We start from the raw sequence: 16,616 nt of genomic DNA, 5'->3' as shown, positions 1-16,616 counted from the left end.
GACTAATACATTTGAACTTCCTGTGAACAGAGGCCTATATAATTTAAGTTTTCTGCAAAAGGAATATTTCTATGCTTTGCTCATGTGGGGGAAGCTTCATGAAGCAGATAATATGATTAAATAGGTTTCAATACAATATGAAAGCAAAATGGGGTAAATTTCACACAAAATGATTTTCGTCAACTGAAACTAGATGAAAACTTAGAAGAATTGCTTGACATTACATTATTTTTCATAGACTAAAACTAAATAAAAATATGTCTTCAAAATCAACACTGGTTCTTTCGGACTAAAACATTACTATTCATTGAAATAGCTGTAGCCCAAAGACACATCCCTGGGGTACACATTTTTATCTTTCTAATGGCACAAACTCGCCGCCGTACATTCATACAGTAGTTTCTGCTGATTTCATGACCATTTCTTTACATTTTACAACTTTCCCAACGCGTTTTCCTATAGAGGCCGCTCCAGTCCACAGCATCGCTCCCAAATGTGTCAGAATAAAAAAAAAAAAGAACATAAAATGAGTGAAATATCTGCACTTAAGGGCTTTCTCTCCACGGTTTAATATTTATTGGTAGTTGTTTTGATCGTTACTGTAGCCCCCTGTCTTTACCAGACCACGACAAAATTTAAAAGTCAGATCTAAAAAAAAACAAAAAACAATCTTTTCCTTGTTTTGTGTTGAAGTGAATGTTGAGACGAAACTCCAGGTCTACACTGCAAAGAATACAAATCTACAGGAGTGAAATTGTCTGAGGTTTTTGACTCGTTTAAATGTTTATTGAAGCATTTATTGAAAACGATGGATCCGCTTGTTTTGCTTGTTCAAAGGTCAATCTTCTTCACTCCAGCGGCTGGATCGAAGATAGTTTTTCTCCTGCAGATGTTTGTGTTTTTGCGGTCTGTTTTTGAGGTCCATCACTGAATGAAAGTGTGGGCCCTGAATGTGTCGTTTTGGTTTGCTATATAAGTATATATGTATATTGTATGGCCTTTATAATTTCTGATGAAAATATTAAAAACCAGTACAACAAAAAAATAGTGTTTCTTCATACTGATTATAATGATGCATGTGCCATTATTTCACGTCCCGGAACACACTTCTTGTTCAAACCTCATTATTAGCGTAAAAGCCAAGTGTTTCAAATGTGTCAATTTTGAGATTAAAACTAAATAAAAATACATTGTGAAAATTAACACTGATTCTTTAGGACTGAAACATTACTATTCATTGAAAGAGCTGTGGCCCGAAGACATATCCCTGGGGTACACTTTTTTATATCACAATATTTCACCAAATAAGAGAGAGTTTTGCAATGTTTATTTTATGGTGTTTTGTCAACTTGGGATTCACAAACACTGACATGTTTGAAAGCAATTTTATTTGGCACAGATTTAATTTACATACATTTTAAATCAAAATACACAAGTAAGCTAAAATAATCAAACCTGAAAAGGATAATGGAGGCTAATAAAAACACTAAAAGGACATGGATAGATAAGTTAAATGTTCTAAAATGTTCGCTCTTGATTTCCAAGTAATATCATCATACATTACAAACAGTAAAAAAACACACAAACTAATCTCATGACTTTGTCCAAAAACAAAGAAAACACAAAATAAATGCTCCATAAAACTTAGTTATTTACAGCGCTTACACTCATAATCAGAACATTAACAATATTACTCGGAACAATAATAACTGAGAAAAATAGGAATTATTGAAATGCCTCCTGATTGAAGCAAAAACTTGATTTTTAAAAAGCGCTGCAAAAATAACGTAAGTGATAATATAAGCGATAGAAATAAAGCTATTAAATGTTGTACAATGTTTTTAATGCTACAAAAAGAAATCTGCATATTTCCTCAATTTGCAAAAAATCAGTCAAAAATCTTTCTTGTATTTTTGATCAACCTAAATATTAAATATAGTTAACCTCTTAACTCCCACCTGAACATGTTTTCTCCAAATTCTCCAAATCTAAAAGCTTCTTCCAAACAGAGACAAAAAACGAGAAGAAAATGAGGATGTAAACACAACAAAAAAAAGCTAAAAAGTGACAAAAAAAGCGACAAAAATGACAAAAACTGTGACAAAAAAGTGACAATAATCCAGCAAAAAAAGACACAAATCCTGCAAAAATAAAAAAAAATCCAGCAAAAAAAGACACAAATCCAGCAAAAAAGTGACAACAATCCAGCAAAAAAAAGACACAAATCCAGCAAAAAAGTGACAATAATCCAGCAAAAAAAAAGACACAAATCCAGCAAAAAAGTGACAACAATCCAGCAAAAAAAATAAAAGACACAAATCCAGCAAAAAAGTGACAACAATCCAGCAAAAAAAGACAAAAATCCAGCAAAAAAAAGACCCAAATCCAGCAAAAAAGTGACAACAATCCAGAAAAAAAAAGACACAAATCCAGCAAAAAAGTGACAACAATCCAGCAAAAAAAAAGACACAAATCCAGCAAAAAAGTGAAAACAACCCCCCCCCCCCCAAAAAAAAAACACACACAAATCTAGCAAAAAAGTGTCATCAATCCAGCAAAAAAGTGACAAAAGAGCAGCAAAAAAGTCATAAAAAAGTGACAAAAACACATAAGGGAATAAAAAATGACGACAATGGCAAAGAGGAGAGAATGGATTTGGTTTTGGCAGGTGGTAAGACAATGAAACACTCATTTGATATGTGAATCTGTGAATCCAATTGAATTCTTTTAACTACATTTAAGGCCTTAAATTGTAATGTATTTAATTCCCCGTGGAAACCCTGTACTGTATTTACATAATGTCCCTCTTCTCCACAGTGGCCAAAAGAACTGTATTAAAAGTTATTCACATGTTTCTTTTTTTAAATTTTATTTAACCTTTATTTAACCAGGAAAGTCCCATTGAAATTAAAAACCTCTTTTTCAAGGGAGTCCTGGACAAGAGGCAGCAAACGATACAGAATTAGAATTACATACATGTTATATACACACATTTTTCCCCAGTTCTGTCCGGGAAAATGCAACAGTGAGCAACAAATGATCATTTGAACGCAAACTGTAAGAGCCAACTCTCCTCTGTGTGATTAAGTTACAGATGTAAGAGCCGACCAAGCATGGCCTTATTAATAAAAGTATACCAATGACCCAGCTAGGGATGTCACGGTTACCGGTGTAGCGGAAAACCCTGGTAAAAATGTTGACAATAATAATTACTGTCTAACCCTAACCCTAACCCGCGGCTTAGGCAAAGTGAGCCTTATGAGCCGCCGTCTCATCTGCCGTGTCCGAGACGACAGCGCACAGGATTTATCAGCCTTCAAAGAGGACCAAGCCTGGAGTCTGGACATGTTTTGGATATTTTAAGAAAGCTGAAGGACAGTTGATAGAGACTGTCTCTATCAACTGTCCTTCAGCTTTCTTTCTTTCTTGTTTGTGGAACCTGCAGGAAAAAGTGTCTCTAAAGCAGCAATACTTCAAACCTCTGGACTCACCTACGTGACCGTCTCCCACAGCTCTATAGCAGTAAGTTAACGTTAGCGTTTTAGCTGAAATGCTGATGTGGGACTTTGGGTTGAGGGAGAATGTAACGAGTCGTCCCATAGTGCGGCTGCAGCGCCACCGCCAGCATAAGCCGTGTCCGGATACCTCCGCACAATGGCACAATGCGTTACGGGGCTCCCGGTAGCAGATTCACTCTCAACGCAGTTTTATGAATTTAATAATGATCACTGTCTGATGGCATTTTCCCAAATCTGCAAAGGGAAAGCTCACTGGAAGGACACAAACTGAGAACAATTTTCCTGATATAGACGGTTTATCTTCTTCGTTTCTGGTGCTATAAATAGTCCATGTAATACCCTCAAAACGATCAACAACACATCGTTATAGTTCCTTTACTTTGATGTGAAAAGTTGCACTTTTGATAAGGCTTTGTCTTTATTTTTGAACTATTTCAGTTTGTGTAGGACTATCAATGCTTTCTGAACATATTAACACACATTAAAACCGTGATAATACCGAAAACCATGATAATTTTGGTCACAATAACCGTGAGGTAAAATTTTCATGCCGTGACAGCCCTAGACCCAGCCTCCTGGAGTTCTCCCACTGGAGAATACAGTTCACAGTGATGGGTCAAGGCCCTACAATCATGAACCTCAGAGAAGCTGATATACAGTGTCAATCCTATGTAGACTTTGAGTAGACGCATTCATGTACAACAGGTCTCCAGAGTCTAAAACAGATACAAACGTTGCAGTGACGAGGCGCTTTTTTGCCTCAAAAGAAAAAACACATTTATTTCGAAAGAAAAAGCCCAATTTGAATTTAAGTTTTTTCACAAATGTGAGGAAAACGTGACGACAAAGCAATGACAAAACTATGAAAAAACAACAATAACATGAAGAAAAAAAGCGAAAAACAAGAGACGAAAACACAACCAAAAAGTGACGAAAAAGTAACGAAAACACGCCAAAAAGCCACAAAAAAGTAATGGAAAAGCAGCAAAAACATGACAAAACAACGTGCAGCGACAACGTGACAAAAAGTCACCATCACTTTTCTAGATTTTAGCTTCCAAATGAGGCGTTACAGTGTTGCTCTCCAGTCAAGAAGCCTTTTGATTTGAGTAAAGCCGAACTGGAGAAAATGCTCTCGGTTAAGGCGGGTGTATTTGTGGAAGTGTCGCATTTACGCTAATTTGGGCCAGGCTGGCCAGAGTCCCAGTCCGCCCCTGGGCTCAGCCACAGCACATTACTGAGAGAAAACTTCATTTAGCTTTCCATATTACAAAGAACTTGGATGAACAAACAGTGGCACATCTACCTGAGCCTGCAGACAACCTGGTGCACACACACCCAAGAGGAAGAGGAAGAGTGGAAGGCAGAGGAAGAGAGAATGATCTATACTGCCACACTGTTAATACAGCACTTTACTTGGTTCTGGGTCATGTACAATAGAGTTCTATCATCAAAAACATATTTATTTGTATGAATGTATCAAGACGATATGTTCGCCTCAGCTTTGTCCTGACAGTGTTTTGTTTTGAGCACTCACGCTCACGCTAAAGTCTAGACGAGGATCGAAAACCCTCTCACGACATGAGCGCCCGCTCTCTAATACTCGCCGTAATAAATGTAATAGTTTGAATTGGGGCTAATAAAAGTTTACGGACTCCAGTTTCCAGTTCTTTAATGACAGGGGAGGAATGCAGACGGCCTGAACGTGCAGCAATGTCACACCAATAAAACCAAATGTTCGTGTCTGTGCGGTGAGGTCATGAGAATCGGACGTACATGACTGGAGTCCAAACGGGACGGTCCCGAGATGGAACAGGGCTGAAGCGGGACCGGACAGGGCCGTTACTAAGCGGGGGGGAATCTGTCCTCTTGCTTTTGCCCTGCACTGATGCTGCACAAATAATCCAAACACTTCTGTCTCCAAATGGTCTTACAAAGGTTTTACGGTGAGACGCTGCAGGTGAATAGGGAAACTTTCTACATTTACAAATGTCCATTTGGAATTTTAGCTGCAGATTTCTGACATTACTATGATGAAAAAATGTATTGAAAGTTTTTTCATTTGCTCTGCCCGATCCCGTCAGAAGTTCAGCAGGGAGGGCCTGGCTGGTACTTGGAGACAACAGGAAGTCTGTGTGCGTCCGAAACCATCAAATTATAGCCTCTATGTCCTAACTCCTGACCCTTGACCTTTCATGGGGACGACTGTTAGATCTCTATGCAGTTAGTGAACTTTAGATTCAGCAGCATTTTCCCAATTGGACCGTCCTTACCCAGGAAGTGACACCACCAACAGCTGCTGTTCTTCTTCTTTAAGGTTACTGGCAGGCTGCAGGCAAACAAAAGTGCATGTCGCCCCCTACTGTATTGCATATGCAACAACAGAGTGTATTATTTTTATTATTTCATGTGCTCCTGTCAATCAACAGTGGTTGTGCATGAATCACTCGAGGGTGGGGGCGCAGCAACTTATGGGATGGCACATAGCTCCTAATCACCGCTTAGTTAGCATCAGAGGTCCCTATGCTAAAGTGGCTATGATAGTTAGCATTGAGGCTCCTTTGCTAACTCCTTCCGAACTGACAGCCCAATTCGGAGGCTTCTTATCATGGCGGACGCTGACGCACGTCTGGTTTGGCGTAAGACCTCTGACCAATCTGCTCGTTTCGGACGGGGCCTGAGTAGTTGGTGGTGGTGGGAGGGGCCGATGGTGCAGACTGACAGCCTCTCTTCCATCAGTCTACCCCCAGGGCAGCTGTGGCTACAACAGCTTACCACCAACAAGTATGGTATGAATGAATAATGCAACGTAAAGCCTCTTTGAGTGTCTAGAAAAGCGCTGTATAAAACCAATGCATTATTATTATTATTATTTTAAAATGCCCGAAATGTCCCATGTTTACGGCAACACGGTATATTGATGTTCTTAGATTTTTATTTGTGCACATCACTGGGCTTTGGGACCGACTTTTGTTCTGTCGTGTGTTTTTTTTGGCATGTTGGACTGACAAAGTACCTTGAACCTTGAAAAAGAGGCTGTGAAATTGAAATTCTTCAGTGCATTGCAAAAAGCTTTACCTTGTTCTCATTCTTGTGTTCGTTCGGGGGAGTTCTGGGTAAAAAAAGTGTCTTTTTGAAATTGAGATCTGGTTCGAACTGTTAAAGGGGCCAGTCAGTCAAGAACAATACGCTTTTTACTGTCATAATTTCTTTTCCTTTTTTTTTTTTTTTTTAAATACGCACCACTTCCTACCTCTTTTCTAATATATATATTTTTTTATCTGTTTCATTGCTACACTCATTTTCACACTTTCATCCTGCGCTGTCCCGCCCAATAAAACCTCTACACCTAAAAACATCAATTACTATTTCACATCAATAACTATTTCACTAACAGGACTCCCCCAGAGAAGCACTGACCTAACCTCTTAACTCCGAACCGAGAGCATTTTCTCCAGTTCAGCTTTACCCAAATCCTGTAGGCCAGTGTAACACCTCATTTGAAAGCTAAGATCTACAAAACTCATCTAAATGGATTTTTTTCCTCACGTCATCAGATTTTTTTTTTTTTTTTTGGGGGGGGGGGGGTATTCAACTCATTTTGTAACTTTTTGCCATTTTGTCATTTTTTGTCAATTTTTTGTCAATTTTTTGTCACATTTTTTGTCACATTTTTTGTCACATTTTTTGTCATTTTTTAAATCAAATTTTTGTCATTTTTTGTCAGTTTTTTGTCACATTTTTGTCACATTTTTTGTCTTTTTTTAATCAAATTTTTGTCATTTTTGTCACATTTTTGTCACTTTTTTGGTTTTTTTTAATAAAATTTTTGTCATTTTTTGTCACTTTTTTTTTTCTTTTTTTGTCATTTTTTTGTCACATTTTTTGTCTTTTTTAACCAAATTTTTGTCATTTTTTGTCACATTTTTGTCACATTTTTTGTCTTTTTTTAATCAATTTTTTGTCATTTTTGTCACATTTTTGTCACATTTTTTGTCTTTTTTTAATCAAATTTTTGTCACATTTTTGTCACATTTTTGTCACATTTTTTGTCATTTTTGTCACATTTTTGTCTAATTTTTTGTCTTTTTTAAAATCAATTTTTTGTCATTTTTTGTCAAATTTTTGTCATATTTTTGTCACATTTTTTGTCACATTTTTTGTCATATTTTTGTCTTTTTTGAATCAATTTTTTGTCATTTTTTGTCATTTTTGTTGTCATTTTTTGATCATTTTTTGGTCATTTTTTGTCACATTTTTGTCAAATTTTGTCATTTTTTAATCAAATTTTTGTCATTTTTGTCACATTTTTGTCACATTTTTTGTCTTTTTTAATCAAATTTTTGTCACATTTTTGTCACATTTTTTGTCACATTTTTGTCACATTTTTTGTCATTTTTGTCACATTTTTGTCTAATATTTTGTCTTTTTTAAAATCAATTTTTTGTCATTTTTTGTCACATTTTTGTCATATTTTTGTCACATTTTTTGTCACATTTTTTGTCACATTTTTGTCTTTTTTTAATCAATTTTTTGTCATTTTTTGGCACATTTCTGTCACATTTTTTGTCATTTTTGTTGTCATTTTTTGATCATTTTTTTTGTCATTTTTTGTCACATTTTTGTCATTTTTTCATCACTTTTTTGTCAAAGTTTTCTCACTTTTTTGTCACATCTTCATCATTGTTTTCATCTCAGTTCTGTCGCTATTTTCACACCCTTTTTTCCAGAAGCTTTTGGATTGGGGTTAAAGCCAAACTGGAGAAAATGTACTCGGTTCAGGTGGGAGTTAAGGGGTTAAAGCATTTCTATTATAGGGAGTGTAATGTGTCCATCGGCCACCAGGAGTCAGTGTTTACTAAAGAATCAAACTTGATCTGCAGAGAAGTCAGTTTCCAACACTCTTCATCCAACTATGTGACCTCAGTCTGCAGATGAACAGACACTTGGAGGAAAGTTTTGTGACAGTGTGATGTATGTTGTTCTATAGTGTCTGGATTCACACATGGGCATTTGGACAGAGCCAGATGGACCGTGAGGCTGAAGGGAAACGGATCCAAACATACATTCAAATATACTGTACAGAGACAACGTAACAGACGCACAACCAGGCTGGTGCTCGGTTACTGTGTTTCTGTCGGAGAAAACGCCTAAAGATCCTGCATTTGTTATTTTAGGTGTAAAAATGGCCAACATGTAGTCAGTGGCCAGGTCACATTTATCTTTGATATCTTAGTTACAAATGTGGTTTCAGAGGATTTTCGGATCTTGTTTTAATCACATTAAGGAACTGTATGTGTGGGGAAAAAGGCTGATATTTGTGTGTATTTGACCTGTAGTGACCCAGTGGCTGTATGAGTGGTCGAGTGTTAATTTCGTCGACTAAAATATTTAGTCTTAATTTTAGTCAAAGTGATATTTTTGACGACTAAAATTGGACTAAAACTAAATTAAAAGTTTTTCATGAGACTAAAACTATGACTAAAATGTCCAGATATTTTAGTCGACTAAAATAACTCGACTAAAATAAAAATGAAAGGAGAGACTAAAATCATCCAAACTTCTATTGACCGTCTGAAAGAGCCTCAGATCATGTAAATTCTCTGCCAAAGGATCAGATCTGAGCTTTGTTCATGTGGGAGAAGCTCCATGAAGTCGAGGGCCTTGATTAAATATAATTATTATGAATATTATAAATGCAAAGTCGACTAAATTAGTCTTAAATTTAGTCAACTAAATTGGCATGCAATTTTAGTCGACTAAAACTAGACTAAAATTGAAAAGATTTTTTCGACTAAATCTCGACTAAAATTAAATTACATTTTAGTCAAATAAGTAAAATTAAGTAAAGTAAAATTAGTAAATTAAAATATGTGGTCAAAATTAACACTGGAGTGGTCAGCATGGCGCCTTTACTTCCCATTACAGAGGTCCCATCACAATTTATCCTGAAGAATCCTAGACCACTGTGATAGAAAGTAAAGGCGCCATGCTGACCACTCATACAGCCACTGGGTCACTATAGGTAAAATATACACAAATATCAACTTTTTTTTCCGCATAAAAAGTTGCATAATCTACCTTAGAGTTTTGATTATACTTCTAAGTAAGTAAGTGACCTGAATGTTTTTGGAGGTTGGGAAACCCGACTACTGCCTTCAGTCTCCTCTGAAACGGTGCAGCGCCTCCTGGGTTTGTCCCTGTTTCAGAGCGTGGTGTCCTGCACTGGTCAGCTCCTCCTTCCACTTCCTCCTGCGCAGCTCCCTCCGCTCCACAACAGTCTTTCACCGTCTTCTGAAGAGCATAGCAGACAGATATAACACAGTTAATTCTCCAGTGAATGAAAGTTAGACAGAACAATAGTAGGGATAGAAGTCTTGTGTGGCTTAGCTGCGAGTCTTGCCCAGACACCGCCTTGTTTTCCCCTTTTGTGCGTCACGTTACGCCTCTTGGGACCCCTCCACTGTGCTGAAGAAGAAATCTGTGGAGTAGGTCTTACATGCTGCTCAAAGACCTTTAGATCATTTGCTCGCTGTTTGTTATAAGTGAAAAAGGTCCTTGTTTTATTGTGGTTCAAAGCTCAATGTTAAGTGGTGACGTCACAACTCGACTTCCGAGAAACTACAAAAAACTCTTTAATACCACGATCAATATTTGTGAAACTCCACAGAGAGTTACTGAACAGACTTATTGTATCAGGCCCATTAGCTAAAAACGCGGAACCTACTGCTATAAAAGTAATACTTACCAAAATCTCTACATCCGGGTTAGCGGAGATAAATGCTAATAGCTACGCTAACCCCTGACTTTAGCAAATATTACTTTTTTAGCAGTAGGTGCAGAATTTTTGGCTAATGAGTCTGAGAAATAAGTAGGTTCAGTAACTCTCCACTGAGTTTCAGAAATATTGATGGTTGTTTTTAAGAGTTTTTTAATGTTTTTTTCTTGCATCTTTGCCGGTCTGCTAGCAGGGGCGGACTGGCCATATGTCCATTCTGGAAGAGCACAGAAGGGCCGCTGGCTCTCGGGCCACCGGTCTGGCCTCTCAATTTTCTCAACCTCTTACCCCCCACCTTAACCAAGCTCTACCCAAATGTAAAAGCTTAAAAGAGAAGCATTGAAATAGCGACGAAAAACGAGGGTGAAAAGCAAGAAAAAAGTGACGAAAACATGACGACGTAGCAATGAAAAAAGCGATGGAAAAGGAATAAAAAGTGACCAAACAAAGTGACAAAATCACGCCAAAAAGCCACGAAAAAAAGTAATGAAAAAGCAACAAAAAACAACATAAAATGAGACCAAAATGCAGCGATCACTTTAGCAGGCTTAGCTTTCAAATTAAGCGTTACACTGTTGCTTTTAGATTTGGCTTAAGCTGAACTCGAGAAAAGGCACTCAGTGAAGACGGGAGGTAAGAGGTTAAGGCTTCTTTGTGGAAGTGCTGCATTTACACTCACTTGGGCCAGGCTTGGGTCAGAGTCCAGGGCCGTTTTTCAGTCCCGGTCCGCCCCTGTCTGCTGGGACCCGGAAGTTGTGACGTCACACTTAACAAACGTATAAATCAGGTAAGAATTATATATCAACAAGTCTCTGAATAAAAGCTTCAAAGTGTGGAGTCTGTAGGACAGGGGTAGGCAAGTTTTCTTGGCGGAGGGACGATTTTCTTTATTGTAAACAGACCGAGGGCCGAAGCCGCTGATTAGCCAAAAGTAAAGCACAACACTGGAAACATGACCATCTTAAAGGAGATAAATGACTTAAAATTGCTTGAATTAAAGATCTTCTATTCTTCTAGTGTAATTTGAAGTAATCTAAGATACAAATGTTAGCGCCAATGGAACAAATCAGACAAATAATCTGTTAATTCATGTAGATTTATGTCATTTCTTCCTTAACACGAGAGTGCACGTCTTTCAAATGCCAGTGTTGTACATAATATATGACCTCATTGGGTGTATTGACAGTATTTCTACCTTTTTTCCTCCCATTAAGCTATAATGTTAAAAGTACTCTCTGATTTGTGTAATAATGTTTCTCAAAATCATCTTGAGGGCCAGAGGTTCTGTGCTGGAGGGCCAGATTTGACGTTGCCTACCCCTGCCGTAGGAGCTACTAAAGTGGAGATGTCGTTTCAAGTGTGTAAAGAAAAGCTACTTTGGAGAAAACGGCCCTAAAGTTTAGTCCGTTTGTCTGCACATGCTTTAGCCGCTGCTGTCGCCCACACAGGAAATGACCATATTTGGATTCCAGGGTCATGTGTGTTTCCACCTGCGCCGTCCTGACCCGCCCCGTGACGGTCTGCTGAGTGAGTCTTCAGCGCAGGCCTGTCAGGGACGGTCCGTACATGGCCTCGCGCGTGCCTGAAGTAAAAATAACCCGAGGTCAGAGGGCAGAGGTCAGAGGTCAGAGGTGAGCGGGTGAAGGTGTGTGTGTGTGTGTGTGTGAGGGAGGGGGAGGTGAACGAGGCCGCTCCAACACTCGATCTGACCGGAGAAAGTGACACCTGCTCACTATGTTGACTCTGGGAACGGGGCAGGCCGATGCCGCGGATATAAATATGTTTCACGAGCATTCGGACATACCCCGGGATCCAGCTGCAGAGCGGGTTTATCTGCAAAGGTCTCCTCCTTAAAGCTGCTTTATCGAGACATTTTTCAGACACTAGAAACAAAGGAACATGTGACTTTGAATAATGACTTCTAAGGATTCTTCAACACGGTGAACACAACTAAGGCTGAGGTTTTCATTCCACTCTCGCAAAAACATCTCCACTTTAGCTCCTACAGACTCCAATGTTCTACTCTCGGACTTAAAGGGATATTTCAGGATTTTTGACATAGGGCCTCATTTCCTAGTTATCCAGACTGATTTCTGGAGATATTTTTTTCTTAAATTCATGCAGTTCTAATGTATGAAGAGCTTAGTGGCGCTTGGCTAGTCTTAGGCTAGTGCATGTCTATGGTATCAGCTAGCCTGCATTAAAAACAGTCTGACCCGCTCCACAGTGCACCTGAGGCAAATCACTTATAATGTCAGACTAACCATATAAATGTCTGTGTTAATAGAATCATTTTTCAAATATAACTGACCTGCATCACATGAATAACCACATTTTGAGGGACTATTTTCTAGCAGATCACTCCGCCGCTTTGTTTGCTTATACAACCACGAAGCTGATGCTGCTCAAATATAAGGTCTTTTAAATGCAAAATGGTTAAAATTATTCTATTAACACAGACATTTATATGGTTAGTCTGGTGTTATAAGTGATTTGCCTCAGGTGCACTGTGGAGCGGGTCACACTGTTTTTAATGCAGGCTAGCTGATACCATAGACATGCACTAGCCTAAGACTAGCCAAGCGCCACTAATCTCTTCAAATATAAGAACTGCATGAATTACAAAAAAAATATCTCCAGAAATCAGCAACACTCTGGATAACTAGGAAATGAGGCCTTATGTCAAAAATCCTGAAATATCCCTTTAATAATTATTTTTGACGGGTTTTCAGACAGATTTTTCCAATATAATATCTGGGCTGATTAGCAAACGGTAAACCCCGACACTCCAAACAAATGTGAGCAGGAAGAGGAAGTACTTACAAGGCCTTTATTTACACGGCCAAGCCGACATGGACCGATCTATTGGGCTTTAAACAACAAAAATCAGGTTTTTGCATAAACAATCAGCTTATTAAAAAACAAATCCCGTCTGAAAATAATCTCTCAACAAAGTCAACAAAATGAAACCATACATTTAAAGCAATTTTGGCCATTTTGACACATGCAGGGGGGTCTTTTATCAAGAGAGGGGCTGAAAAATAAAATATGCTGCGCCCAGGGCCGGATTTAAGTAACATGGGCCCCGGGGCTAAAGTTTTTTCAGGGCCCCCCATACTGTATGTCTATCGGATTTCTCTCTCTCTACAATGAAAGGATAAATTAATGTGTTTTTTTTTTCCATTTAAACATGCAGAAGCAACTTCTCGTTCTAGTACTAGTTTTAAAAAAAATTGTGAATTTGGGGGGGTCCTCATACAGAGAGTTTTTTCTTTTTTTAATGATGCATTTTGGTGCATTTTCCTGCATTTTATCAGACCAATAGGAACATTTTTTCCCCCAGTGTCAACTCAATGAAAATGGCTCAGACCTTGTTTAGAACTGGTTTAAACCTGGTGTAGTCCTGGTTTAGTCTCGTTTTAGTCTTGGTTTAGTCCTGGCTTAGTCCTGGTTTAGACCTGGTTTATTCACGGGTATAAAATCATCTGATAAATTTGAGGAAGTCTGCAAAGAGAGAAGGAACGAGTTTACAGCCCACACAGAGCACCTATTTTCCACCGTATGCCTAGGGGCCCTTCAACCTGCTGGGCCCCTGGGCTTAGCCCCTGTAAGCCCCTGCATAAATCCGGCCTTGGCTGCGCCTGATTGTACATTTGACAAACATGGTCACAAAGTTCTTTACATGAGACTGTTTACATTCACTCCATACTCTGAGGTAGTAAGATACTTTGGTAGCCACAGCTGCCCCGCGGGGAGACTGACTTTTGTAGCCGCTGCTGCCAAACTCAAACCGATCTGTGCAATCACGTTGGTTTACTCCACTTCCTGTTTGCTCACGAATGTTCTGCTTTGGAAAACAAGTTGATGCCAATTCTTTCCAGTCGCTGGTCCTGCGGTGAGTCTGGATCTGTCCCTCTGACCAGTCTCACATACACACTATGAGCCTAATGCACATGTTGTTAGTGGCGGGAGAAACCTACGCAGACACGGGGAGAACATGTAAACTCCACACGGAAAGGCCCCGTCCGGCCTGGAATCGAACCCGGGACCTTCCACCTGTGAAGCACGAGCACTAAGCAGCCGTTTATTATCAGCTCCTGTTGGTTCACGACACTCCTCCTGCTCCGGCATGTGTCGCGGCCGCACTCCCACCTGACCAAACAGCGCTGTGACAGATGAGAGCGGGGTCGGCCGGGTCGGGGGGGTCGGGCGGGGGCGGAGGTGAAAGGTGGCGGCGGTTGGTGACCCGTCCCTGCGCAGGTGGATGCACTCTCTCTCCTCCTCAGCACAAACTAAAAGAGTGTTTGAGCCGAGTTATGCCTCCGTCCGAGTCAGCACCCCCCCTCCAACCCCCCTCCAACCCCCCCGTCACCTGCTCCGGGGTTTTACAGCCGCATCAGGCAAAATCAACAGAGGGCAGGGGTCGGGAACATCAGCGCGTGTGCAGCTCAGACAGGCCGTGTGCACGCGCTTGATTTGTGTCGGCGTTTGCCCCAGAGACTGTAAGGCCCGCCCCCTTAAGGCAGGTACATTATTAATGCCATTTAATCTAAGTCAAGTCAAGTTTAGAAGACACCTTTATTTCAGAAAGCTGTGGGTTGATTGGCTTTAACTCGTGTCAGTTATTTTATTTTTCACCTATAGCACAGCACTTTTGAAGTCAGACATACAGTAGTGCCCAAGTACTGAGTCAATAATGGCCACATTTTGATTGGGAAATGTGCTCGTTCCACACGCATCCTTGCGGCGCCAGTGAGTAGCTCCTTAATTTTAGATACACTGAGATCTAGGAAGTTCTCATCACATGAAAGTGTCTCGGGCCCGGCCTTGACTCGAGATGAGACCCTCAAACTTCACAAAGTAATGCATATTTCATTCATTGTGCTCTTGCCCAGGGGTTCCCAACCCTTTCAGGCCGCGACCTCAAATATCACCAACAACTCAGGGCCCCCTTATAATAATTTAAGGTGCAAAACAGTAAAACAGATTTTTAATGTTTTAATAGCGTTTGTCTGGATAGTGTAGATTGCTGTTTTGTCAGTCATGGCGATGTGAAAACAGGAAGCGATCTCCCTCTCTCCCGGCTCCATTTTTTTTTAACCTTTTTCTGTGAACTGCACTGTGGTTTCTGTTCCACATTGTTTTGTCCTTGCCGTGTTTTTGTGGAGGTTTGGTGGATTTGTTTACTTTGAGAGTCCAAAATGGTCCTGAAGAAGCAGTTTTTTAAAGGTAAACAAAGAAGAAGAAGAAGAAGAAGAAGATCTTTATTTATATAGCGCCTTTCACAGACATATAGTCACAAAGCGCTTTACATGAGACAATTGTACATTCACTCCACACTCGGTGGTGGTGAACTACGTTTCCGCGACTACACACGTCTGCGCCAACGGACCCTCTGACCACCACCATACATTCACTCACACACATCATTCATCCTGGTGCTAGCTTATCAGCTAAACCCATTTGAGACCTACACATTTGTTCTTCTGAGACACTGAAGAGGCACCAGGAGCCCCCACACTTGCATCTCAGAGGAGGCGTCACAAGAGGAGCCACAGGAAACAAAAGCGGAGCGGAGGGAGCTGTGCAGGAGGAAGAGGAAGGAGGATGAGCTGACCAGTGCAGGACACCATGCTCTGAAACAGAGACAAACGTTTCAGAGGATCAGAGGAGACAGGGGCAGCTACCCCGAGGTCATGCGGGTCAGGTTGACACAGTGGGACAGTTCAGGACTGACACCTGAACACTATTTCGTTGTACACTTGTACAATGACAACAAAGCACTACTTCTACTATTTGACTTAATTTCACTAACATATTGTGTTTCCAGTCAAAACGCATCAAATTCAATGTCAGAAAAGTAAAAATATATTGTTTATGTATTGTTTTCAGATATTTAGGGCGGGTTTGAGACCTGGCAACCCTGCACGGGGAGAACATGCAAACTCCACACAACAATCATGAGAGGAAAATACCATTTGACACTGAATCATGTTCAACAACACAATCGCTTCAGAAGTAGAAGAAATAACCAACTGAGCAGAATGACTTACACAGGCCCGATCAAAAGTTTAAAGGGACAGGCCACCGTTTATCCATACTGAGATATGTTCTTACCTGAGCTTAGACGAGTTGATCTGTACCTGTCTGGTCTTTGTGTGTGCCCTCAGTCATGCAAAACGACCAAAGATGTTGTTAACATTTGATCTCTCCCAATGTATTCCTAGGGCTCCAAGCGTGGGTGAAGTTCGGGCCAAAGACCAGACAGGTACGAATCAACTCATCTAAGCTCAGGTAAGAACATATATGTCATCACATCA

Source organism: Gobius niger (genome assembly GCF_951799975.1).
Source record: "Gobius niger genome assembly, chromosome: 9".
Classification (NCBI taxonomy): domain Eukaryota; kingdom Metazoa; phylum Chordata; class Actinopteri; order Gobiiformes; family Gobiidae; genus Gobius; species Gobius niger.
Note: the sequence above shows the minus strand (reverse complement) of the source record.